This window comes from Eublepharis macularius, chromosome 13 (assembly GCF_028583425.1).
Source record: "Eublepharis macularius isolate TG4126 chromosome 13, MPM_Emac_v1.0, whole genome shotgun sequence".
Taxonomy (NCBI): Eukaryota; Metazoa; Chordata; class Lepidosauria; order Squamata; family Eublepharidae; genus Eublepharis; species Eublepharis macularius.
In genome coordinates, this window is record NC_072802.1 from 18510050 (window position 1) to 18534104 (window position 24055).

Below are 24055 nucleotides of genomic sequence, written 5' to 3' on the forward strand. Positions count from 1 at the left end.
AATTCTTGTAAAGCCCCAAACACTTTCTCTGCCCAGAAAGATTTTTTTGTCCTTCCTGCTTAATACTCAATCATACTCACTCAATCATACTTAATACTCACTCAATGAAATTGAAAAGCAGTTGATTCAAGACAGTCTCCCTCCCAAAAGTACTCTTATCTTCACACAACACATAATTTAAATTCAGTATCTCTAGATGAGATGATAGCCGACAAATATGATAGCTTTAAAAGGAGAGTAGACAAATTCACAGAGGGCAAGTCTATCAATGACAATTAGCCATGTTGCTGAAATGGAACCTCCATATTCCGAAGCAGGATACCACTGAATGCCAATTTCTGCAGCACATAGACCAGGGAATTTGCCTTCATACCCTACTTGCTAGATTCTTGGCCTGCCCCTGTGGAAAATTGGATGTTCGACTTGATGGATGCTTTGCTTGATGCAGCAGGACGCTTATTTACTTCTGGAATCAGAAAGAGAGAAAGGATTAGGTTCTCTTCCCCCGTTTCTATTGAAATTCAATAATATGACATCTGAGGGGTTTTTTTTAAAAGCAATCAGTTGCAATGTTATTGTTTTCATTTTAGGATTAATTTAGTATATTTTAATTTTTTTTAAATATAGCTACATGCAGCTCAGAAACAGACCAGCTGATTCGCTCACTTTGTTTGTTATCTGCGTACCACTGGAACACCGACAACCTCACATTTGTCTCAGCACTGACTGCACAAGAATCAATTTCGTTTTGTACAAATTGAAAATTGCTTCCCACAGAAATACATTTGAAGTTATCGCTGGGATATGGAGCAAAGTAATTGGGGCCAATAGTGACATTAAAATATCATATACACTTAGGCTTGTGAGAAGTCCATGTCTTCTATTAGAAGGGGAAGTAATAGTACCACCCTCTCTGATGTTACTGAGGGATACAGGTTTTTCTGTGACCTGTGAAATATGAAAGGGAAGCTATGGGATCAACTGTTTGCTTCTAGAGGAAAGGAAACAATGCAGCTTTATGAGATTATTATGGTAAGTGTGGCTGAGTGGTTAAATGTTGGACGAGGGGTGGGGAGATCGAGATTCAAATCAGAGTTGCCCAGCCTGGCAGCCACTCCATCAGGAGGATGGAGATATGGGGAAGAACCAAGAAGTGACATCACACCTCTCTAGGAATTAGCTGAACTCTATGGCAAAAACCATAGAGCTATTCCTAGAGAGGATTGACATCACTTTGGGGTTTTCTCTGGAAGAGATATCACAGCACTGTATGGTTTATATCACAGAGATTGGGGGATTCCTAGAGCATTATGTCACTTCTGGATACAATCAGAAGTGACCTGACTTCTCACCATGTCAATCCCCTCCCCCCTCATTTTTGCTCCCAGGTGAGCGAAGAGCCTGGCTGGCAACTACATAACAACAGCAACAACTAAAATAGCAGCAACAACAAACAGTGTGACTCCACAGCAAGGTCTCAGACTTCCTATTCTGCTTGAAAGGATCTACAATCAGCCCCTTTATCTTTGCAAACCACAGAGGTTTGCTTTTAGGAAGCCACCTCTGTTCTTACATCTTCCTTCTACAGCTCCAAATTTCTCAATCTTCTGTCCCGTTTTTGAGGGGCACAAAAGACATGACTGTATAAAGTACAAAAGCTTCTGTAGGCTTTCTATTGTCAGTTGGAAGAAAATCACCCAGGCCTTCACTTTAGAGTGACATATGGGAAGTGGTAGTTTTTTAAACCCACACACGGATTGTAGAAGCAGCAGACCAAAGGTTTGTATACCAGGTGACTGTCACCACAGGAATGATTGGCAAGTTGGTCCTTAATTCCCAATTCTCACAGACCCAAAGTCAGAAGTTTTGTGACAAGGGGACTTAAAGGTAGAGGAAATCTATACAGGAAGACAGCCAGCTCATCTACACAAATAGGATGATATGCTTCGTGTTATTTATTTGTAATAAATATTAAGAAGTTGGAGACCTGCAAGGAATCATAAAGGGGAAAAAAATTTCCTTCAAGCCAACTCACCTGCTCTAGAATAAAATAAATTCTTAAGGCTAGGTGAAGCCAGTTCCCACATCAATGTATTTAATTTTGAACATGGCTCCATCTCAGCTTGGGTGTACTTTGAGAGAAGGCAGAGTTTTCTTCTCAGCGCCCGCCCTCCTGCTCTGGCCTCCGGCCTGCTCTGAAGCACCCATTTGTCGCCGGGTGGAGTGCCCAGGCCATAAATGTCCAACAACAGTTTTCTAGAGCCCATTGTATTTTTTCACACAATGGGCTTTGTTGCTAGTAAATAAATAAATACAAGGCTTTTTTTCAGCAGGAACACGGTGGAATGGAGTTCCAGCATCTCTTAAAAATGGTCACATGGCTGGTGGCCCCGCCCCCTGATCTCCAGACAGAGGAGAGTTTAGCTTGCCCTCCGCGCCACTGGAGTGGCACGGAGGGCAATCTAAACTCCCCTCTGTCTGGAGATCAGGGAGTGGGGCCACCGGCCATGTGACCATTTTCGCCGAGGGCAATTTAAACTTTAAAAAACTCCCCCTTTGTTCCAGCTGACCCAAAGTGACGTCATTGAGCAGTCTTGAGTTCCACCACTGAGTTCCACCACCTCTTTTCCCAGAAAAAAGCCCTGAATAAATATAATAATTAAACACATGATTATATTTGAGTACTGACCTTTCCATCTGTTGTGGCTGTTCTGGAAGGACACAACTTAGTGCGTCCTTCCTAGTTGCTGCTCATGTCGTGAAAAGAAACAGTTTCTGCATTTTCCCCATGGCAGATGGTCTGCAGAAGTCTTCGCACAGCCGAACTTCAGCTCCTGCCAAATGTTTGGTACCTCCTGCATGCTGCAAAACCCCACCGCAGCAGCATTCTCACATACTGCCAAACTTGGTACCAGAACAGAACATCTGCAACATTACATCCACCCAGATTAATTTGGACACAGACTTGGGAGTCCAAGTGACAGTTTTTACCACGTTTTAGTGCTTTTGTTGGAATTGTTGCCGAAGAATAGGACTGAAGAGGGGAACATTTTGAGCTGCTGCAAGCGTGAGGACGGAAAAAATCATGCTCCGTGGATCAAAGTCTTTGTGTCCACAGAAGCCTCTAGCCAGGATCCAAGCCAATGCTAAGGCTTTAGGTTCAATTCCTAGGTGTTGGCGAGCAGACACTGGCACCCCAAAACCTTGTTCCACCATTGTCAATGAGTCAAAGGAACAGCCCGATGGCATTTCTCTTACTATAAATTTGGAGAGAGAAGCAGCCCTCAAAGCCATCGGTTTAGATATTACCGTCCCTGTCAAAAGGCAGCTGGCCAGCCTCCCACTTATATTGACATGGGCCATTTTAACACTGCTTACCTTCCCTCGGAACGACCCGGAACATCGCACAAAAAGCATGGAAGATCGCGTTTTCTCGCGCGACGTTGCGCAAATCTTGCGTGAGAAAACGCGATATTCCGCGGTTTTTGCGCGATGTTCCAGATTGTTCTGAGGGAAGGAAAGCAGTGTGAAAACGGCCCTAATGTTTGGAAAAATTGTCATGGCCTATGGCTATAGAAAATAAACTCTGACTGGCCTCCCGCTTATTTTCATATTGCTTCTTCTGAAGGTCGGAACTTAAATTTATCTAAGATCAAGAAAGAGCTGATACCATATCACTCTTCGGTATTTCTTTCCCTTTCTGCCATGAACCTGACAAAAAATGTGCATTGACAAGAATGAAATTAGGGCGGGAGAACAGGAATCACACGGATATCACTTGCTGAAGAATGCTTAGGGTCAAGATGGCCAGTCAGGGGTAAAGATGAGAAGAACCCGCCTGCCCTACTGGTAGGGTTTCCATCTCTGGCTTGGGATATTCCTGGTGATTTGGAGGCAGAGCGTGGGGAAGGAGCTCAACAGGATCTGATTCCATACCATTTCTTTTGGGGAAACTGACCTCTGTAGTCTGGAGATCAGTTGTAATTCTGGGAGAACTCCTGGTCCCAGCTGGAGGATGCCCACTCTATGTACAGGCAAACAAAGAAGGGTGATGTGGAGTGGTGCGGTGTTAGGCTTGCTCCATGTGGGAAATAGTTGCTGAACTGAGGCCATTTTGGGAAGGCAAAGATGCAGGGTTGTTAGGAGCCAGTTTGGTGTAGTGGTCAAGAGTGATGGGACTGTAATGGGGAGAACCAGGTTTGATTCCCCACTCCTCCGCTTGAAGCCAGCTGGGTGAACTTGGGTCAGTCACAGTTCTTCCAGAGCTCTCTCAGCCCCACCCGCCTCACAGGGTGACTGTTGTGGGGATAGTAATAACATTCCTTGTAAACTGCTCTGAGTGGGTGTTGAATTGTCTTGTAGGGCAGTATATACATTGAATCTTGTTGTTGTCATTGTTGTCGTTGCCGTTGCCGTTGTCATCCACCCATGGGCCCCTAGGCAAAAAATAAATGTTCTTGTATCCTAACCCGGACTGGTCGGATGGTACTTCCTACATACAGAGCATGACAAGGGCATTGAATAGTATAAATAACCCCCACTGTGCTGCAGGTGGAAGTGACTTCATCGCACAAGCTGGGAGGGCCCGCACGAAAAGAAAAGGCTCAAGGTAGAAGCCGGGCCCCAGATCTCCCGCCGGGGGAGTTGGGGGATCTGACAACCCTACACTACTGCCATGAGCTCTTCAAGTGGCCTTGGGTAAGCCACTCCTCTCAGCTTCAGCTCCCCAGTTGTATTGTGGGGATAATAACACTGTCTTTGTATTGTCGAAGGCTTTCACGGCCGGAGAACGATGGTTGTTAGGGGTTTTCCGGGCTGTATTGCCGTGGTCTTGGCATTGTAGTTCCTGACGTTTCGCCAGCAGCTGTGGCTGGCATCTTCAGAGGTGTAGCACCAAAAGCCAGAGATCTCTCAGTGTCACAGTGTGGAAAAGATGTAGGTCATTTGTATCTACTCAGGAGGGGTGGGGTTGAGCTGAGTCATTCTGTAAGAGTTTCCCAGGGTGTGGAATGCTAATGGCGGGAGGCTTCACTGTCTCCTGAGGAGGTTCTTTTGCATATGGATTGGTGCTTGATGTGCTAATCTTCTCTGCAGGGCTATTGTCGGGTGTGGAGTGTTTTGTTGGCCTGGTGTTTTTCAGAACCGGAGCCCATGCTCTGTTCATTCTTAAGGTTTCTTCTTTCCTGTTGAAGTTTTGCTTATGCTTGTGAATTTCAATGGCTTCCCTGTGCAGTCTGACAAAGTAGTTGGAAGTGTTGTCCAGTATTTTGGTGTCCTGGAATAAGATACTGTGCCCTGTTTGAGTTAGGCTATGTTCAGCCACAGCTGATTTTTCAGGCTGTCCAAGTCTGCAGTGTCTTTCATGTTCTTTTATTCTTGTCTGGATGCTACGCTTTGTGGTCCCGATGTAAACTTGAAATGCCATCAAGACCCTCAATGCAGATCCAGACATCATCATTCTACCAGCTGATAAAGGCAATGCTACAGTGATCATGAAAACGGAGGAATACAAAAAGAAGATTAAGGAACTCCTGGACCCCTCCACCTACAAAAAAAAAAAAAAAAAAAACCTAAAACGAGATCCCACTTGCAAAATCACCAGGCTAACAAATGCGCTGATCAAGAATTCCTCACTACATCCCGACACGCACAGAAAACTATGCAAGACTGAAGCACAGCCACCTAGACTATATGGACTCCCCAAAATACATAAAGATTCAGTCCCACTCCGACCCATTGTGAGTGCCATTGGTTCACCGACATATGAACTAGCTAGACATCTGGCAGATCTCCTGCAGGACCACATCGGGAAAACCTCGTCTTACATCAAAGATTCAGCAGATTTCATCAACAAAATCAGCTCTCTGAAACTCAATCCACAAGACATACTTGTCAGTTTTGATGTTGTATCCCTGTTTACCAAGGTTCCAGTAAAAGACACTATTGCACTGATTAATCAGATTTTCCCAGAGGATGTAACAGCCTTATTCCATCATTGTCTGACAACCAGTTACTTCCAATGGGACAACGAATTCTATGAACAGATGGATGGGGTGGCCATGGGGAGCCCACTCAGCCCAGTTATAGCAAACTTCTACATGGAACATTTTGAAAAAACAGCTCTAGAATCAGCACCCCACAAACCCAGTGTATGGTTCCGGTTTGTGGATGATACATTCATCATTTGGAGCCATGGGGAGGAAGAATTGAGGGAGTTTTTGAATCATCTCAACAACATCCACCTGAACATACAATTCACAATGGAGAAAGAAAGTGAGGGAAAACTCTCATTCCTGGATACCTTGGTCATCCGCAAAGCAAACTTTCAGTTAGGTCACAAGGTCTACAGGAAACCAACTCACACTGATCGGTACTTACACAAAAACTCCAATCACCACCCCCGACAGAAAAGAGGCATAATGAAAACATTAGTGGATCGTGCAAGACGGATATGTGAGCCGCGCTTTCTCAATGAGGAAATTAATCATCTAAACCACGCACTTCAGGCAAATGGCTACTCCAGAAATGAAATCCGAAGAGCAATCAAACCCAGGATGAATCAAACAACCAAGGAAAAACAGTCACCTACAGGAAAAGTGTTTTTGCCATATATCAAAGGAATTACTGATCAGATGGGAAAGCTTATGGAAAAGCATAACCTTCAAGCAGTATTCAGACCCACCCGAAAAATACAACAGATGCTACGATCAGCAAAAGACAGCAGAGATCCCCTCACCTCTGCAGGAGTATACCGTATACCCTGCAGCTGTGGACAAGTTTACATCGGGACCACAAAGCGTAGCATCCAGACAAGAATAAAAGAACATGAAAGACACTGCAGACTTGGACAGCCTGAAAAATCAGCTGTGGCTGAACATAGCCAAACTCAAACAGGGCACAGTATCTTATTCCAGGACACCAAAATACTGGACAACACTTCCAACTACTTTGTCAGACTGCACAGGGAAGCCATTGAAATTCACAAGCATAAGCAAAACTTCAACAGGAAAGAAGAAACCTTAAGAATGAACAGAGCATGGGCTCCGGTTCTGAAAAACACCAGGCCAACAAAACACTCCACACCCGACAATAGCCCTGCAGAGAAGATTAGCACATCAAGCACCAATCCATATGCAAAAGAACCTCCTCAGGAGACAGTGAAGCCTCCCGCCATTAGCATTCCACACCCTGGGAAACTCTTACAGAATGACTCAGCTCAACCCCACCCCTCCTGAGTAGATACAAATGACCTACATCTTTTCCACACTGTGACACTGAGAGATCTCTGGCTTTTGGTGCTACACCTCTGAAGATGCCAGCCACAGCTGCTGGCGAAACGTCAGGAACTACAATGCCAAGACCACGGCAATACAGCCCGGAAAACCCCCAACAACCAACACTGTCTTTGTTCTCTGCTCTGAGTGGACATTAATCTGTCCAGAAGGGTAGTCAGGGCCAGTGCCACCACTGAGCCGGGTGCTGCGGGCGCTGCGCGGCCAGAGGGGGTGCCAAGGCAGAGGCACACACCATGGAGCTGGCATGTCTGGCCCGCAGCTGCTGCTCCAGCCGGCCAGCCCCATGGTACCACCGCCGCCACATGCCCCCGGCCGGGCGCAGCAGCCACAGGCCAGGCACAGCAGGTGGCCAGGGTGGTGTGTGGAGCGCGGGCAGCTTCCTCGCACCGCCCCAGCCACCTGCCGGCCAATGGGCCCAGCTTTGCTGTGTGATGACGTGATGACATCATCATGCAGTCTGGGAGCATGCACACACGCTGCATACACGCGCACAGGAGGATGGCCGCAGGTGCCAGAAACCCTGGCGCCAGTGGTGAGGGTAGTATATAAGCACACTGTTATTATTATGTTGTTATTATTATTCCTGGTGGCCATGGCAGTGGTACTCCCTGTAGCACCCATGTCCATTGAGGAAAGGGTGTGCAGGCAGTGTGGTAAGCTGTGACTGCAGGTGGCAGGGACATCAAGGGCACAGGAAGGACAAACAGGCAGGTGAAGGCATGTGGGGGGAAGGCAAGTAGAACAGTAGCAATAGTGAGCTTGGAGTGCCCCAAGCACTCTCTGCCTAGGCCCCTCAAAATCTGGAACCAATCCTGCTCTGGTCACCCCCTATTTCACTTCTCCAGGTAGAGACACGGAAAGCAGGGCTTTGGAGGTGGGATGAATGATATGGGAGAAGTTTTTGGCCTTTAAAAGTTTGAGGTCAGGATAAAACCACCTGCCCGCTAAACACTTTTCTTTAAAAAAAAAACCCTCATGCATCCCCACCTCCCAAGCATCAAGTCTTACCTAAGGAAGAAGTTTCTAACATTTCTAAAAGATAGGGTTGCCAGCTCCAAGTTGGGAAATTCCTGGAGATCTGGGGGGTGAAACCTGGAGAAACCTGGAGATGGCAGGGTTTGGGGAGGGAAAGAACCTTGGTGTGGCAAAATTCCATAGAGTCCACCCCCAAAAGTAGCCATTTTCTCCAGGTGAACTGGGCCATTTCCACACGGCTCCCCGCTGCTCATAACAACCTGGAATAACCCGTCGCGCAAATCTCGCGCGAGAAAACGTGATCTTCCGCGGTTTTTTCGCGATATTCCAGGTTGTTACGAGCAGCAGGGAGCCGTGTGGAAATGGCCCTGATCTCTGTGGCCTGGAGACCAGTTGTAATTCCGGGAGATCTCCAGCCACTACCTGGAGGCTGGCAACCCAACTAAAAGAACATATAGGCTTCTCCTTTTGACAGCCTTTGAATGGAAAACCCAGTCAAGGATCTCAGATTTATCCAAACTGGAAATTCCTGGAATTATACTTAGAAGCTAGTCTGTTAAGCTTCTCGTTCAAAACACAGAGCCTGTCCCCTTGCAAAGAGCACACTTGCTGCCTCCGACAAGGACTGGACATTCACATGCACACACCCACAAAACAGCAAAAGCAATGAGTCAGAACGAATCAGGGCTTTGTAGCAATGAATGGCAACTTCTTACTGACTATAAATGGAACAGAAGCTGCTGGAGCAGAATCGTTTTGAAAATACGGGGGAACTAAAGAGATTGACTTGTCATAATTGCATGCGCCATCGTCATCACTGACAGCTGCACAGAGCACATTTAAGCAACAAGAGAGAATTGCTAATACTAAAATAGCTCTCTCCCATTTCTTCCTTTTACAGAGGGCTTGGGAAATAAGGGATCAGGAAAATGTGCGCACAGCTGTGGGATCCTCTAGGGCCCCACAGACTGGCTGTGGGATCCACAGCCCCAGGAACTTCTAAAGTGAGAAGGCACGATGCTCAAGATTCCCCCCCCCCCCCGATGGGTTTCTCTCACGTGTGTGTGTGTTTTAAAAACCTGTTGCTAGGTTTTTGGTGCTGTTGTCCATTTTATAGTTTTCATTCAATGACCGATTGGTTTTGGTAGAGGCTACTGTGGTTTTTATCAAGTGCCTCTTATGGGTCTTTTTTTAAAACTCCTGCTGATTTGTTGTTTTTATTAAGTGTTATTGTTCCATTCTGGCTCTTGTACCGGATTAGCAGGACAGAGAGCGCTGTAGATGCATTCATTTACAGAATCAGAACCATTAAAATTCTCTGCTGGGGTTGCCAACTCCAGTTTGGAAAATTCCTGGAGATTTGTGGGGGGGGGGAGCCTGAGGAAGATGTGGCTTGGGCAGGGGAGGGACCTCAGTGGGGTATTCAGGGTTGCCAGACTGGAGAGCTCCCAGAATTACAACTGATCTCCAGGTCATAGACCTCAGTTCACCGGGAGAAAATGGCTGCTTTGGAGGGTAGAGTCTATGACATTGTACCCCGTGGAGGTCTCTCCAAACCCAGCTCCAACCCCATAATCTCCAGGAATTTCCCAACCAGGAGCTGGCAACCCTAGGTATAATGCCATAGATGCCGCCCTCCAAAACAGCCACTTCCTCCATGGGAACTGATTGCTGACATCTGGCGAACTGTTGTTATCCCAGGAGATCTCCTGGCTCCCCCTGGAGGTTATCAACTCTAGTCTCCACTGTCTGAGTTTCAAGCCTTGTTGTGTTGTGAATTTATTTCGGCTTATATACAGCAGAACTACACAGTTAGGAAAGACATGGGATCTTGCACAGCAAACTCAAATATATTGAAAAAGATAATACTGAAGTAGGTTCACATCCATTGAAAGAGAAGTAGATAAAAGGCTAATCTACTTTCCCCTAAAACAACCGTGGCTAGCATTAGGTGAATGCAAGTCTGGTTTGCTCATGCAAGTCTGGACTTACCCGTCATGTATAAAGCCATAGAATCCATCCTCCGAAGCAGCCATTTTCTCAAGGTGAACTGATCTCTGTAGGCTGGAGATCAGTTGGAACTCCAGGAGATCCCAGAAGAGTTCCAAGAGGTCTTGCCTCTTGGAAGGCCATGAGGAGAAGGGGAGGATAGGAGGAGAAGGGGGAGTCAGAGGAACTTTCAGTTTAGACAATGAGTCACTCTGCTTAGTAAGAAGGTACACCTGGTAAACCTTGACTAAATGGGGAGAGAGTTTATTTACTCTGTTAGGACTAAATTTAATAATGACGACGACGACAACGGTGTGCATATATACCACACTTCTGGACAGATTAGTGCCACACTCAGATCAGTGAACAAAGTCAGTGTATTATTATCCCCACAGTACAGCTGGGGCTGAGAGTAGAGTCTTACCCAAGGCCACCTGCTGAGCTCAAGGCATTGTGGGAGTCAAACCAGCAAAGTGCTGACTCAGAGCCCAGCCACTTAACTGCTATGCTCCAGCAGCAATCTGGTGGTTGAAAGTTCCATCAAGTTTTAGCCAGCTTATGGTAAACCACTGCTGGAGTTTTCAAGGCAAGAGACAAACAGATGTGGTTTGCCATTGCTTGTCTCTGTATAGCAACCCTGATCTATCCACAGGACCGCCTCTCCCTATCCAATCTGCGGGACCACCTCTCTCTATATTTGCCCCAGAGAACTCTTCAACCAGCAGAAAAACAGATATTGGTGGTCCCTGACCCCAGGGAAGACCATCTGGCCTAGACCAGAGCTGGGGCCTTTTAGGTCCTGGCCCCAACCTGGCGGAACTCTCTGTCCATCGAAACTAGAACCCAGCAGGATTTGTTGTCCTTCCACCAGGCCTGTAAGCCAGAGATGTTCCGCCAGGCATATGGCTGAGGCTGGACTAGGCCTCTGCCAGCCATGTAGGGGAGGGAGCGGATGAATTATTTAATCCATCCCCATCAGATGTCTACCACCACCCTGTTTTAATAGTTTAATTGCACCCGGAAACGATATCAGTATTGCCAATGGGTTTTATCCAAGTGAAGCTAAGCGAATAGCTGCATTGTAGTTGCTGCCATCTTGGTATTTATTTTTTACTATATTATAATTGACCAAAATTTTAAAAAATGTTTTATGAATTTTATGAAACTTCATGGATCATTATATATTTATTGTTGTTTATTATGTTTTTAATGATGTAATCCGCCCTGAGCCCATTTGTGGGGATGGCAGAACAGAAATCCAATGAAATAAATAAATAAATAAATAAATTTCCAATTACTAACAAAAGCCAACACTGCTTAGTTTCTGACGAGATCGGGCTTGCTATATGCTCTAAAACAGTATTCATGTATCACATACTGCAATTATCCACAAGACCAATAGAGGCTTGTATACCCTATAAAGAGTAGTCTGTTTTCTCTAGACAACTATCTATGTTATATTTCTGTAAGCTTTCCAGCCCCTCTAAAGGGTAAATATATTCTTAAGAACTCGGCCGAAAGGGCAAAGGTGGCGAAGGGCAAAGGTGGCTCCTTGAGGAAATGGCGTGTAGGAGAAAGACTGAGCACCCTTTCAACATTGTTCCAGTCTGAATTGAGCTCCCGTGTGACTGAGAGCCAAGCTACAAGTGACGCCTGACGCAGGTTGGACACTTGTCAGCTTCCCTCAAGTTTTGATGGGAAATGTAGGCGTCCTGGCTTTACAGCTTGGCTCTCCATTACAGCTGCAAGACCAGGATGCCTACATTTCCCATCAAAACTTGAGGGAAGCTGACAAATGTCCAACCTGTGTCAGGCGTAGCTTGGCTCTGAGAGCCAAGCTACAAGTAATGAATGACACTTGCCTGGCAAGTGAACAGACTCACGTGAATTCCTCCCTGTTTACTTGCCATTCACTTGTGCGCCACTTGATCAAGTGAATGGCAAGTGAACAGGGAGGAATTCACGTGAGTCTGTTCACTTGCCAGGGAAGTGTCATTCATCACTTGTAGCTTGGCTCAGAGAAACAGGAAACTTTCAGAACACATCTGTAACCTGGCCTGATGATGTACCAGGAAAAAGCAAACGTGTATTATTTAAATATTGTTAATTATTGCCTTAGTCCCTCGTATTTACAGAACTGCCCCTCTCCCTGTGGCCTGTCACAATAGCTTCAGTCATCTGAACAGGGCCTTCTGCAGCTGCCCGTTCATGCGTATTCTCTGTGGTAGCCCTGACCTTATTGAATGGCCTACCTGAGGAGGTCAGGAAAGTTCTCTTTCCTGGATTTCTGCAATATGCAAAACTGAAAGATTCAAAAGGGGCTTTTTTACACCGGTAATAGGACTGTGTCGTAAGGAAATGGTTCAGAGAGATGCATTGGAAAGGAATAGGGACTGTAGACTATACTACTGTGCAGGGCTTTTTTTCTGGGAAAAGAGGTGGTGGAACTCAGTGGGTTGCCCTTGGAGAAAATGGTCACATGGCTGGTGGCCCCGCCCCCTGATCTCCAGACAGAGGGGAGTTGAGATTGCCCTCCATGCCGCTCGGCACCGCGGAGGGCAATCTCAACTCCCCTCTGTCTGGAGATCAGGGGGCGGGGCCACCAGCCATGTGACCATTTTCAAGAGGTTCCGGAACTCTGTTCCGCCGCGTTCCAGCTGAAAAAAAGCCCTGCTACTGTGTACTGTCTGTTGTTGTAAGTATGTTCCTGCTGGATAGTTTCGTATCATGTAATGTGTCATATAAATCTGCTTATGTTTTAATTCAGCTCTGTATCAGATCTCTGCTTGTTTTTAAATTTCTCCAGTCCTTACCCTATTGTATCGTGAGGCTTGTTTCTTTTCTTTTATTGGATCAGTGTCCCCATTTTACCCTTAGCAAGATTTCTTTTAATTGCTATGAGAATTAGGGACTATAGGATATAAATTCTGATCATATTTTGTATATTTAAATACGGGATTGTTTAATTTCATTTTATGCCAATAAAGGGACTGACTAACTGGCTGAATTGTTTATTGAATGTCCCAGCTGTTGATTGCCTCTACTGTTGATTGACTTATACTGTGTAATCTGCCTTAAGTCTCAGCAAAATAGGCAGAGTATATGACATAAATAAATAAAATTATTTAATTTATTATTATTTATTGTTATGTATTACTGTATTAAATGGATGTTGTTTTTTGCAAATTCCGTGCATCTTTTATTGTACACGAGTATTTCTGGGGGTGGAGAGTGGGAAACAAGGAACCATTTCCTGAAACAGGGAAAAGAGGGCAAACTCAGGTTGACATCTTCCATGGCAGGTACCCGGGCAGGCATCCATAGGCTGCTGCTGTGGCCCTAGACGCTGGGGAGTCTCTGCCACTGTGCATCAGCTATTCAGCATTGCCACCTGCCCTCTTTCTCTGGGTGGTGGCATCAGGGTCCAGCAGAACAACTGGGGCTTCTACTGTACTTTATGTCCTTGGCCAGCATCACCACTAGGAACATGTGTAATATTTCTGGTCAAAATGTATACCCTTATCAGTATTTTCTGGGTATGCTTTAGAATATCTGGAGTAGTATTCAGGATTCTCAGCAATACCGGTATGCAGGTCCCATATATTTCCAGAAATATTCAGGAATATCTGGTACTGGCATTTTAAGCATCCTTCGCCTGTTTTCCACCCCCACCCCCCTCTTTAACATGTTTCCTGAACCATGAGAGGCATCTTTCCCAGCTCTCAGATAGCTCAGGTCTTGTCTGGCCCGGGGAAGGCTACTCCCAACCTGGGCAAGCCAAGGGCAGGGCCTGGCAGAGCTGCAGTTAGTCTGGCTCCTTCTCCCTCGGTGGGTCCTTTTCCAGGGCCTTTTTTCCCTGCCGATCTGCACCCCTGCAAGAGGGATGGCTGGGGGCCCCTTGTCCAGGGGCCCATACAATTGGATGCCATGGTCCGATTCACTTGAAACTTGGGGGATCTTTAGTGGACAGGCAAAACTGGATCCCTCTGCAATATCGCTGCCAATGTGATGTAGCGGCTCGTATGTCAGACTAGGATCTGGAAGAGCCAAGTTGGAATCCCCACTCTGCCATGGAAGCCTGCTGGGTGATTTCGGGCCAGTCGCAAACTCTCAGCCTAACTAAGCAGAAAGGCTGGTATAAATGACTTGCAGCGCAATCCTAACGGGCGGGGAAAGTGAATAGGAACCGAACTAAGGCTTGCAATGGCGGATCTGGCTCTTACGTGCGTGTAAATGGTCTTCCGCCAGCAGTGGGACGAGGCGCTGCACCGCTGGCGGGCTGGCGCCGGCGCAAGCAACAGGCAGCCGGGCGGAAGCAGAGGAGTGGCATAGAGTCCTGTGCCAGCACGGGGTGGGGGGTGGGGAGGAGGGCGGGGCCGGGTTAGTTCACTCCCTAAGCCCGTCCAGAAGCGAGAACACCCACAGCGGTGCAAAAGAGCTACGCCACGGAAGAAGAAGGCGCCCATGGAACGGCGAAAACTCGGCCCCCTCTCTGAGCGCCCAGCTCCGCCCCTGAGGCTTGAAGGAGCATAGGATGAGAACTAGCCCGGGGCCCAATCAGCGTGCGCGCCCGGCGTGGACGAGCCCTCCTCCACGCACCCAATCACCCACGAACACGCTCTGTAAAACATCCGGGAAGCGCCGCCCACACCCCTCAGGTAAGTGAGCACATGGCTGGAGGCTCTGCCCATGTGCTGCGTGCTGTGGCCTCTTTGAACACCGAGCGGGGGAGAGGGCACTCATGGTGGCAGGCACGGAATGCACTTTTGGAAGTTTGCAAGCAAAGTGGGGGAACTTCCCGTCAAAGGGAAGAAGTGCAAAGTCCAGAATGTCTGGCTAACTAACAGCAGCCACTCCTGTTTCCTTGTAGGTGTCCTGACTCCGGAGTTCCTGCTCGGTAATGAGTGAGAGAGCGCTGACAGGTGCGGAGGAGGTGGGGCGATGGTGGACCCGTCCCGCTGATTAGTTCTAACTGCCCCATCACCTGAACCCACCTGCTCACTAGCCACTTCAGGTGCGGCTCAGCAGGGGAGGGGGCGATAGTGGCCACCCCTGCCCACCCCAGAGGCAGTTGCCCCGAAAGCTACTCTTGACCAGGCGTTTGTAACTACCAGCTCATTTCCTCCCTTAAAGGTAAAGGCTCCCCAAGGCCGAGTGCATCCTCTCCAGACGGTCGTGCATCAGCTGGTCACTGCCGCTGCCGCCCTCAACTATGTGCACCCTCTCAGTTGGTGGAGTGTGAGGTTTGCCTCGGCAGTGGAACGAGGCAAAGCCCACATGTGTGTCTTTCTCCCGCAGGCACGTCGAGGGCATGTCTGCTCTTCCCCACCCCGCCCTCCCCAAACCTCCGCGAGTGGCATTTGGATCCAGTCTAGGAAGCAATATCGTGCAGCGGCCTGCATCTCAGCCCTACCCCTGGGAGCGAGAAGGAGGGCTGTGTGAAATGCTCTGGCTCGCTTTCCAGCCTAGAAACAATGCCGCTTTTCCCAGTTTAATAAAACGAGTTGAAAAACAACTAACTTCTGTGTCTGCGTGCCTGACTTTGTCCTTAGCCCCTCCCTCAACACCCCCATCACATGTTTCCACTCGCACATCCCTACAGATGTATCAAGCAGACCCCGTTCAGCCTCCTCGCCCCCTTCCTCCCCTCAATGTGACGTCAGGCAGAGGGGTGGGACTTGAACCATGGCCCAGGAATGTCTGCATTCAATCCCTGGTAGGCCGAGCAGCTGGCATCTGATAAGCCAGGAAGAGGGTTGCCGCAGGGGGGAGGGGGAAGGCCGCTGCCAGGGGACGGGAGACAGCAGGGGAAACGGTCTGCTCACATGAACTCTGGCCCCATCAGCGAAGAAACGAGGGTGGCGCCAGACGGATGCCACATCCCAGGCGGGAGGTTCTGCGAGCCCGGGGAGGGTCACTCCCCTTGCAGCCGGAGCCGCGGCAACACAGTCCCATGAGCAGATGCCTCCCAGGGTGAGCCCGCCCCCCCGCCCCCGGGTACCTGCGGCCACCCCATTGGTCATTCCCACACCCACCGCCCTGTGGAGCCCCGCCTAGCATCCAATCCTGCGGGGCACTAGCCAGGCACCAGGGCCAACAAGGTGTGGTTGTTGGGAGGGGTGGGGTGTGTCCGAGGCTGCGAGTGGCTCCATCCTGGCCCAGCGCTGTCTATTGCAGTCAGCATCTGGGGCCGCTTGCATTGCCCAGCCGGGGCGTGGGAGCCACTTGGTGGCTGTTCCCTGCCGTCGGGACCGACTGCTGCCCTGGATTCCTCACGGCAGGGTGCCTGACCGTCCCATGCCAACATCTCTGGACGCGGCCACCACGGACTTGACGCTGCATTGGGCAAACAGGGGAGTGGTTCCCTGGACCATGCCCAGCCCTCTCCTTCCCAGCTGCGAGCCCCACCCAACGCACAGGCTGAGGCAGTCTGCCGGCATGGGCGCGGTCTGCCTGTTGCTCTGGGGCCTGTCCGGGATCGCGCGCTGCCCATTGGCTGCGCCTTTCCATGGCCCCTCCCCCTGCCGCTTGTCAGGAACAGCACCCTTTGGATGCGCCTGGTGGCGCCTGCACATCCAACCCATCCACAACACTTTCTGGTTCTCCCGATTTGCATCTCTGCGCCACCGCCGCCACCGCCACCGCCGCACTTTGCTGGCACAGGATCCGGCCTGGCGGCGCCGCCGCTCTGCCTGTGCAGCCATGCCGGCATTGTGGCTGGCCATAGGATTGCGCTGTTAAATGTACAAATATTGGTGTCATTTGCTTGAAAACAGCCACTCCAGCCACCATGAAAAAGGCCCCATAGGGAACGATGCACCCTGAATCATTCCAGAATCCTGGAAAAACCCGAACCTGAATCCTGAAATGGTATTGGGGGACCTAAATAACCTCGAATACTGGTATTTATGGCCTTCCTGAAATCTGAATCTGAAAAACACCTCTCTTTTTTTCAGGAGAACATCCCTAAGTGCCAGCACTGCGCAGAATGGCTTTTCCTCACCTCTCGGTCCAGACTAGGATTGTCAGCCTGAAGGTGGTGAAAACAAAAACTAATAAGAGGGCTAAACCAATGAAAAAATAGAAGTATATTCAGACGTTGTATTTCCTGAGTGTAAAGGGTTATCAGACTGTGGTTTTGTACACAGAGAAGAATTGACCAGTTGTATGATATATTTATTTTGTTATATTTTACAGTTCAGGTGTAACTGTTATCACGACTCCTGAGGAAGAAAGATCGAAACAAGCCAATTGCTAGCTTCTTGTTGAGTCGGGGGGGGGGGGCTCTGTGCCCCCTTTCTTGGTTGTTCACACCTGTTACCATAGGAAATAGAGAAGACAATTGGTTGAAAAGATATTTTTGTACATGAAACACTAGACTTTGTACCTCTCTTGGGTCAAGTTCTTTGAGCCCTTGTGTGGTTTTATTCTTATTGTATTCTTCATTTATTGGCTGCTTCCACACACGTTGAATAATCCACTTTCAATACTCTTTAGTGAAGATTTGAAAGTGATTTTCCATGGGTGGAACAAAAAATCCACTTCTAAAGGATTACGAAAGTACATTGAAAGTGCATTATTCAACGTGTGTGGAAATGGCCAGAGTGTACTATGATTGTCGCTGTTCCTGTATTTATGTATATTTGGAAGTGTTTTTGTAGCCTATTGCACTTTATTGCTCACTTACTCTGAATTGAAATATACTTCTATTTTTTCATTGGTTTAGCTCTCTTATTTGTTTTTGTTTTCACTCTCTTGAGGGTTGCTCCTTTATGTTCGTAGCCTCCAGGTGGTGGCTGAAGCTCTCCTGGAATTAGAATTGATCTTCAGGCTTCCTGGAGAAAATGGCTGCCTTGGCAGGTGGATTCCATGGTATTTAACTGAGCCGAGGTCTCTCCCCTCCCCAAACCCCACCCTCCCTAGGCTTCACTAAGGTTGTCAGGTTGGGAGGGTACCTGGCACTTGCCTCATGTCAGGCACAAGGTTGTTCTTTGCATGTGTGATCCAGGGCTGAGGCAGTGAAGTCACTTGCGGAAGTGACATCACTGTGCCAGACACGGAAGTGCTCTGCCCTCCTCACGGGGCCAATTCAGCCCATTTGGGGCCCAAATCAGCCCCCCAAAAAGTGCTGGAATGCTTCCGTGGCTGGCGCGATGATGTCACTTCTGGAAGTCATATTGCAGCACCACCATGGAGTGTGCGCATGGCGCGTGCTCCCTGGGTGCCTGCCTGCATGTGGCAGGCAACCTCCGGGGGGTCTTGCTACCTCCCATTGATCCCCCAAAATCTTCAACAATTTCCCAATCAGGAGCTGGCAATCCTAAAACAGACAGAGACGAGACAGCTGTGGATGCTGCAAAGCATCAAGCAAAGGGAGTGCCTGCTTAGGAAGCAGCAGCTCCTCCTCGTCCTCCTCTCAGCAGCAGGTGAGTGACAAAAAAAATGTGACTTTAAGCAACAGCAACAATTTGCTTGCGGGCTTGTTTTCTGTGTCACAGCCACACAAAAGAAGGGCGTTCATTAGACGGCATAGTCAGGGATCCTCCACGAAACTGGAACCAGTTCGGTCACTTACAAATGGAGGCAGTCTGGCCCATGCAGACGGGTGGTACAAAGCGCCATCAAGTCCTAGCTGGCTTTTAGCCCCCGCCCCTCCGCTGGGGTTTTCAAGGCAAGAGAATAACAGAGGTGGTTTGCCATCGCCTGCCTCTGTGTAGTGACACTGGACTTCCTTGGTGGTCTCCCATCCAAGTACTAATCAGGGCCGACCGACCCCATTTAGCTTCCAAGATCTGATGAGACTGAGAAGGCAATCAAATTCATGTATAATCAAAAAGAGTCCAGTAGCACCTTTAAGACTAACCAATTTTATTATAGCATAAGCTTTCGAGAATCAAGTTCTCTTCGTCAGATGCCTGATCAAAACTGGGCAGATACAGAAGAGGAGGGGGAAAGAGAGAGAAAAAAGGGAGGGGGCATAAATCACAAGAAGGCAGAATGCAATTAGCATGGAGGCTATCAAAACATTCCTTTGCTTGGAAATGTAAACATTTCCTTTTGGTGTGCAGTCAGTTTGTAGCAGTGAAGGTATCCAATTCCTATGTAGTATAAGCCTTCGATGACCACAGCTCTCCCTGCCAGCTGCATCTGACAAAGAGAACTGTGGTCCCCGAAAGCCCACACCAGGCGTCACTGGGCTCCCCCAGATCACGCCTCTGTAAAGAGAATCTGTTACCTGTGGTAATGTGATAACCATTCATAGTCTCTATTCAGTCCCCGCTTGACAGAGTCAAATTTGCATATGAATTCCAATTCAGCAGCCTCCCGTTGGATTTTGTTTTTGAAAGGTTTCTGTTGAACCACAGCGACCTTTAAGTCTTTGGTGGAATGTCCTGGTAGATTGAAGTGTTCTCCCACTGGTTTCTGGACGTTTCCATTTCTAATGTCAGATTTGTGTCCATTTATTCTTTTGCGTAGAGGTTGGCTGGTTTGTCCAATGTACAGAGCAGAGGGACATTGTTGGCACATGAGGGCATATATCAGGTTGGAGGATGAGCAGCTGTAAGAGCCAGAGACAGTGTAGTTGATGCCATTGGGTCCTGTAATTGTATTCCCTGGGTAGATATAGGGGCAGAGCTGGCATCTGGGTCTGTTGCAGGGCTTGGTACCTGTGCTGGTGACTCTGCTGGCCGATTCATGATTGTAAGTGAGAAGTCGTTTAAGATTGGGGGGCTGTCTGTAGGCAAGGAAAGGTCTTCCACCCAGGGCTTCTGAGAGAGAGGTATCATTTTCCAGGATGGGTTGTAGCTCACTGATGATACGTTGGATCGGTTTGAGCTGGGAGCTATAGGTGACAACCAGTGGTGTTCTGTTGTTAGTTCCTTTAGGTTTGTCCTGGAGCAGACTGTTTCTGGGTACTACATCATGAATCGGCCAGCAGAGTCACCAGCACAGGTACCAAGCCCTGCAACAGACCCAGATGCCAGCTCTGCCCCTATATCTACCCAGGGAATACAATTACAGGACCCAATGGCATCAACTACACTGTCTCTGGCTCTTACAGCTGCTCATCCTCCAACCTGATATATGCCCTCATGTGCCAACAATGTCCCTCTGCTCTGTACATTGGACAAACCAGCCAACCTCTACGCAAAAGAATAAATGGACACAAATCTGACATTAGAAATGGAAACGTCCAGAAACCAGTGGGAGAACACTTCAATCTACCAGGACATTCCACCAAAGACTTAAAGGTCGCTGTGGTTCAACAGAAACCTTTCAAAAACAAAATCCAACGGGAGGCTGCTGAATTGGAATTCATATGCAAATTTGACTCTGTCAAGCGGGGACTGAATAGAGACTATGAATGGTTATCACATTACCACAGGTAACAGATTCTCTTTACAGAGGCGTGATCTGGGGGAGCCCAGTGACGCCTGGTGTGGGCTTTCGGGGACCACAGTTCTCTTTGTCAGATGCAGCTGGCAGGGAGAGCTGTGGTCATCGAAGGCTTATACTACATAGGAATTGGATACCTTCACTGTTTACATTTCCAAGCAAAGGAATGTTTTGATAGCCTCCATGCTAATTGCATTCTGCCTTCTTGTGATTTATGCCCCCTCCCTTTTTTCTCTCTCTTTCCCCCTCCTCTTCTGTATCTGCCCAGTTTTGATCAGGCATCTGACGAAGAGAACTTGATTCTCGAAAGCTTATGCTATAATAAAATTGGTTAGTCTTAAAGGTGCTACTGGACTCTTTTTGATTTTGCTACTACAGACTAACACGGCTAACTCCTCTAAATTCATGTATGACACTCCTTAAAAGGGGGACTCTCCTTAAAAGGAACACAAAACTTGGCCCAAGGGGAGGCTACAACTAGGGTTGCCGAGGTCCCCTTAACCTCCTGAGAGGAGGGGGGAAGACCTGGAACTTACCTGGGTGCTCTTCTCATGTGTGCATGATGACATCATTTCTGGAAGTGACATCGTCAGCAGAGCATGCCCACTGTGCACTAGCCAGGGAGGTTTCTTTCCTCCCGGGCCATTCCATGGGGCCTTTTCCCCCTGCTGGTCAAGTGAGTGGCGCTGGGGTCAGAGGCTGGGAGTGGGGGATCCCCTGCCCCATTTGGGGACTGTCAAAAGAGTTATTGTCTATAGCCATAGGCCGTCACAATTCACCAAACATTGACTAATAAACAATTAAATCCCTTGTCAGAGTTTGTATAGGTTACTAAAATTAATTAAAACAATACAGTATGCCAAATTGCATCTTCTCTCTCCTCCCCTCCTCCCCTTCTATATTTGACCAGTTTCTGCACCATACATCTGACGAAGAGAACTTGATTCTCGAAAGCTTATGCTACAATAAAATTGGTTAGTCTTAAAGGTGCTACGGGACTCTTTTTGATTAAACTATTCCAGGAGTCACGAAACAGCCTCATTCAGTACCACCTTATCTTTTTGGCTGCGAGTGCAAACTGGGAGACTCTATAGGTCACATGATTATCAGTGTCAGATAACAAAAACACAATCTTCTCGATTTCAGAGTATGTGTTTGTCACTGATAGGATTCTAGCCAAAAATTTAGCTCTGGGTACACTATATAATGGACTGGTAACCTTAGCTACAAAACATTTCCTGTGTACCAGGAGAAGCACTTAACTATACCAGGAAAGCCTGTTTTTTTATTTTTTTTAAAAGAAGAGGAATTCTCCTGTCCTCTGATACAACCTCATCTCTAATGGTGGCTCAGAGAGTGTAAGTGGTGGTGTCGGCTAGTCACCGGAGCAGAGATGATATGTATTAAATGCCTATTTGTTACAATTACCTTTTGGGGATAAGAGCTTCCCTGTTTCCAAAAGCGGGGAGGGAGGAAAATGCTATTAGCAGCATTGCTGACGGGCCACCTGGATGTAGGTAGCACAGTTCACTAAGTGACATTTAATACTGGGACAGCGTCAGCTTCGCCCACTCCAAAAATGTCACATTTGTGACGGCAAGGATTTAATCGAAGGCTACTCGATCCTGTGCTGAGTAAGATCTTGCTGAAGGCCAAAGGAAGGGGTTTTTTTTCTCTCTTTAAACATATTTATGAATCCCAGTCAAGTTACTACATCAGAGTTAAAAGCTCTTTCCTGGAAGAAAGGCTGGATAAATATAGTAGCACATCCAAGTACGCCTTGGAAGGTCTTTAATCTTTCTGTCTCTCTGAGAGACAGCAATATTTCATGTGGGGAAAGAGTGCAGTATAATTGAAACGGTCCCTGGTTCGAATCTCACGGCAGTCGTGAATTTAATTGATAGACTTAGGCACGGAGTTGTTGCCTCATATAAGCAGGGCATGAAAAGTGATGGCTAAAATGGATGTCCTTTAACCTGTCTGTGAAATTTAGCAAGCCTGGTTTCTTCAGAGTGATAAAATGCCTGAAAATTTTGTACCAATAACATATGGGGGGGGAACAAAATTACAAGGAGAAAATTGTTTTGGTCTCTCAATGAAACTGGCTGGGTTACCCACTAAGTCATGTGGTCTAGTGGTCAGAATGTTGGCCTGGAAGACCTGGGTTCAAATTCCCCCTTATCCCATGAAGCTCAGCGGTTAACGTTGGGCTACTTCTCAGGCTAACCTACCTCACAGGGTTATTGTGAGGGGAAACTAGAGAATTACGTACGGCAGTGGTCTTCAGGACTCTCAGGTAGGTCATGGAGGGCCACCTCCTAGCTGGGTTACAAGACCCTATACAGCCACCCCCCATTTGTTGGGGGGGAGTGCTGGTTTTGGAAGGATTTGCAGCCAGTGAGTATGCATAGCAAGCAAAGGAGCCACAGCTCCTGCCTCTTTCCCCGCACATACTCACACACTGAAAAGGAGCAAGAGGGCGGCAAAGCGAGATCTCTCAGAGGTGGAGCGGATTCCTTTTTCAGCAAAGGCAAGGTTCCTCTTACTGTCAGAAGACTGTGATGTCATGTTAACTTTCTGTCACATGTTTGCAATGCAAACTCAGAAGGTCCCATTAGAGTTTCCAGGCAACCAGTGGGAGATCGGGAGGGGATTGGGGGGTGGCTATCTGCAGAGGCATAACAACAACAACAACATTCAATTTAGATTCCGCCCTTCAGGACAACTCAACGCCCACTCAGAGCGGTTTACAAAGTATGTTGTCATTATCCCCACAACAAAACACCCTGTGAGGTGGGTGGGTCAGAGAGCTCTGAGAGAGCTGTGACTGATCCAAGGTCACCCAGCTGGCTTCAAGTGGAGGAGTGGGGAATCAAACCCTGTTCTCCAGATAAGAGTCCCACATTCTTAACCACTATACCAAACTGGCATGATGTCACTTCTGGGGAAAGGAGGAAATGAACATGCCCACCGGCTCAGTCACACTACCGCGTGAGAGCGGATGTGGTGTAGTAGTTAAGTAACTGAGCTGAGGGTCAAACCGCACGAGACCAAATACACCCAAATTATACTCGAATTACACTCAAATACATTCAAATTACAAAATATCTCAGGGTCTCACCACATGAGACAAAATACACTCGAATTACTACAGCACTTCACTGGGTTGACTGTCACTATTGCCATGAACTCACCAGGCATCCTTGGTTAAGCTACTCCACTCAGCCCCAGCTCCTCAGTTGTATTGTGGCGTTAGTAACACTGACTTTGTTCACCGCTCTGAGGGGTTGCCACTCTGTCCGGAAGAGCAGTAGGTTAATAAAGTGTTGTTGTTATCTGTGAATGCACTTCTGAACACCTACACCAGCCTTAGGTGTGCTGGATGTGGGCTGGGTTTA

The 24055-nt window shown here is 47.8% G+C and overlaps 1 long non-coding RNA gene across 2 annotated transcripts in view; it reads right to left on the reverse strand.

Moving 5' to 3' along the window:
• Positions 1–243: 243 nt before the first annotated feature.
• LOC129341037 (uncharacterized) overlaps positions 244–24055 on the reverse strand; it is a 52294-nt gene continuing 28482 nt past the window's right edge. For both annotated transcript variants that reach the window (XR_008598085.1, XR_008598084.1), the window contains exon 4: positions 244–466. This is a non-coding gene — a long non-coding RNA (uncharacterized LOC129341037). The remainder of the gene's footprint in view (positions 467–24055) is intronic.